Source organism: Sitophilus oryzae, unplaced genomic scaffold, assembly GCF_002938485.1.
Source record: "Sitophilus oryzae breed Bouriz unplaced genomic scaffold, Soryzae_2.0 scaffold_1977_pilon_pilon, whole genome shotgun sequence".
Taxonomy (NCBI): Eukaryota; Metazoa; Arthropoda; class Insecta; order Coleoptera; family Curculionidae; genus Sitophilus; species Sitophilus oryzae.
The window spans coordinates 1,920,480-1,924,430 of record NW_022146698.1 but is presented as its reverse complement, the minus strand read 5'-3'; the positions used below and the strand labels follow the sequence as shown (position 1 = coordinate 1,924,430).

Below are 3,951 nucleotides of genomic sequence, written 5' to 3'. Positions count from 1 at the left end.
ATTAGACGTTCAAAATCAATTGTGCGACTAAGCGAAATCAAAATATCGGCTGATCATTATCTGTCGAATCGTAATATCGTAAAGGTGTATATTAATAGGCCATTACAACTCAAAGAAGAAAAGTTTAGTTTCTCCCAATATCTCTGGTTTCTCCGCACCCTGTTCTGACACTAGAAAACTGGCGCTGCGTTCAGGGCGTTCCTAAAAGTCCTAGATATATAAAGTACCGCAATTACGCCATATTGGCGCCAAAACTAGCGGCAAATTTAAAAAGGAGGCCAACATTTCGCTGTTTCGGCTTTTTAAGCAGCTGGTCGGTCCGGCGCCAATATGGCCGACCAACATTGACAGGCAAGCCGTAAAATAAAATATTTATTAATTGTAATAGAATTACGTTTATTATCTACAGTTTACCTTCATTTTAACGTAATATCAGGTGGTATATTAATATTCAATTTCATAAATTTAATTTTTTAGGCCTATATATGTTAAGAGGTTATAAACGAATGGTTTCCGTACAAGTGTTTTTCATTTGTATTAGCATTTATTTTATGTTACCTTTTAGCGCAAAGTACGCCAACAGAAGTAAGTTAATAGGTAAGAAGAAATAAAGTTGGAATAACATTTAGAATTTTAGTACTTAATTCAGTCGAAACAATTGGAAAAACTTTGTTTGTTGATGAGAACGGGATACCTATACCATAAGTAAACTTTCCCTATTATACCAGTTATGCTGTAGTTAGTTTTGACAAATAAGCATGATTTAACGAAAGTCTTTGGAACTATGAATAAGCTACAAACTTAAATTTGAAGGCCGGCTTTTATACGAGAAAATTTTGAACCATGGTTGAAACAAATAAATGTAATAATTAAATTGATATGATACATACCTGCTATTTTTGAAATATATTAATATATTGATAGAAAGATTGTTTCAGTTAGTATGACTTCAGGTAGTTTCAGCATTTTAGGTATGTAATTGTGCACTTATTTTATAAATAACTTAGAAAGAAGCTTGAAACGCATAGGGGCTCTTTATGTGTGCTGTATAATTAAGGTTTGTATGTTATGGAGTCATGTTTATACAACAAATTTATTATTAGTTGAATAAAAGCAAGTTAATACCACATAATTCAATTAAAATATATTTTGCTCTGCAATTTAATGTTATATTTTTAAAACAACAAGTGTCATAGTCATAATGTTTAAGTATCATTATTATAAAAAAGTTATACTGCTATAAATTTAACATTGAAATAACTGTAATTATTGTTATACATAAATTAAGTAGGCATAATTTTACCTCGACAATATGTAAAACTTCAAACGAATCTTAACAATTTTATGCCATGTATAAAAATCAAATTTAAATCACACACTTTTATTTATAACTGACAGTATAAGACCAAATTTTTAAATATAACTTTACATGCTTACATTATATTCTTTACTTTTTATTAGTAATTACAATATGAACCAAAAAATATTAATTACTATCAATAAATACATAAAAACTAATCTATTTAAGTCCATGAAAATAACTATATAGTTAGCATATGCATAAACAACATTCTTGTTATTAGGATCAAATTTATTTGAGCTTTTTTTCATTGTTTTGATTAATATCCCTGTTAGTCCTGACTGGTAAAACCACCTGAAGCGATGTCATCCAAATCTATATATGTATCATAACATAACTTATTCTTTTAAATAATTATCCTTCGTTTGGTCTGATGATAATATATTGTAGATTTATCTAAACTTCTTGCTGCAAAATGTTGAAAACTAAACTACACTAAACATTTTAGGGAATGATTACGTAGAGATTTCACTTACACTTAGCATCCTTTTTAAAAGATATGTATGGTAGTTTGCAAATACGGTCTTTGTCTTGTTCTAGATTAGATTTCTAGAGGTTGATCTCGGCCAGACCCACTGCGACCTTCCCAGATCTATTGTGGTCTTGTCTTGTTCTATAATGAAGTTTTATGTACCAATAGGTTATACTACAAATAATTCAATCCACTACCTAACGTGTATTGAATATCGACGATGTTAGAAAACACATCAAATGGCGGCCTTTTCGTGTAATACACATTTCTTCACTAAAGATATCGACGCCTATACATTATTAACTAATAAATTTGTAGCATTTTAGTGGCTTTATAATTATTTTAAAATATGTGGATAAATATTTTTAACCTGAAATTGACAGCTTCTCTACATTTGACATGACAAATTCAGACAAATGTGACATTTAAACAGTCCTACCACTACAGTTTTTCCAGAAATACCACAAAAATCCGCCATTTTGGCGCCAATAACATTGAACAAACCAATTGCGGTACTTTATATATCTAGGGACTTTTAGGCGTTCGTGTTCTGTTAATCTTATTTATACCAGAGATTTATACCTGTGATTTATACTATAATATATTTGCATTTGTGTCGCCTGTCGCATTTAGACTATGGGTAAATGGGCGAAATATGAAAAAAAAACACAAGAAGGAATGGAACGTGAAGCCTTGTTGAGAGTAATTACCAGAAGTAAAAACAACATTTCCGTAAAGTAAAACCACATATCCCTGTTTTCTGTGGTCGTTTGGGTTAGACTTTGGTAGAATATCATGGTTGTATTATTACCTACATAACATAACTTATAACATTTTTATTCATGTTTAAGCAGGGTTTTATGGAAACGTAATTTAAAATTTTTATTTTCTAACCTTATTGCATTTGGTGTTATCTTGCTATTTAGAAAGTAGACATGATGTTACCCCCATGGGACAGTTGTTTTAATTATTAGTAGTTATTGGCGCGTTGATTACTGGTTGGTTTGGTTATGGTTGGTAGAAATAGAAATTGTTGTTATTGTAGCTTGGCTCACATCTAATCCCAACCCCAATTCAGATGTTTCCGAGCTATTGCAAAGTGTGAAACTGGATTGAGGTCCCACAAATCTGATCTGAAAAGCATGCAAATACCTCTAAACACAAACAGCAAGCCTGTAAGGTGGATAAACGTCAATTACCCCTTCAAGTTTTGGTATGTTAATAACTTTCTGCAGTGTATGTTTTATTTTTTTAGTTACACATTAATTTTTTACTTTTAGGTATATCTGTAGCAAATAATTCCATTAAAAAAAGAAATAATATTGGCTTGTTACGTAGCTACTCACACAACTATTCGAAGTGTCGACCACCTGACAGACATCATTAACAGCTTTAATGATAACGAACGAACCAACATCGTTTCGATCTCAACCACCACGAAGTTACATCTTCACAGGACAAAATGTTCAGCCATAATCAAGAATGTGATAGCTCCATCATACTGAATGAATTAATTGAAGACGTAGGTACTTCTCCATTTTCTATTATTTTAGATGAGTCGACGGATGTGTCCACCAACAGAATTATTATGCATAATGATAAAGTATTATTCTCAAAAAGAAATGATGTTGTTACACAATTTTTTATCATTTATTAGTGTAGTTGAAGCTACTGCTCAGGTTTTGTTTGAAAAGTATGTGGGAATTTTGAATCAATTAAATTGCCTCTAAAAATCTGATAGGACTAGGTACAGATGGGGGATCTAATTTATGCGGAAAAAAATCATTCTCTTTTACCCTTTTAAAAACTAAATTTGAGCTAAATAATTTAGTACTTGTAAAAATGTATATGTCATAGCCTACATCTCTGTTAGCTGAGGCCTCGCGGAAATATTTGCTGATGAAATTGATTTCTTACTTAAAGAAACATAATTGGTTTCAAAATAGCACTCTAAGACAAAGTAAATATAAAGAAATGTTAGTTTAATAAACAATGATAACAAATTTACTAAGATGACAAAATTATCTGGTACACGTTGGTTGTCGAGATACCGAGCAGTGGAGAAAATTTTAGCCCAATATTTAGAACTAGAAACATTTTTTACAATAAACGCTAATAA

At 30.9% G+C, this 3,951-nt stretch overlaps 1 long non-coding RNA gene across 1 annotated transcript; it reads left to right on the top strand.

Moving 5' to 3' along the window:
* The first annotated feature begins 242 nt into the window (after positions 1–242).
* On the top strand, positions 243–1,066 carry LOC115883730. The gene is made up of 3 exons (XR_004050441.1): positions 243–426; positions 478–585; positions 638–1,066. It is a non-coding gene; the product is annotated as an uncharacterized LOC115883730 (long non-coding RNA).
* Positions 1,067–3,951: the final 2,885 nt, after the last annotated feature.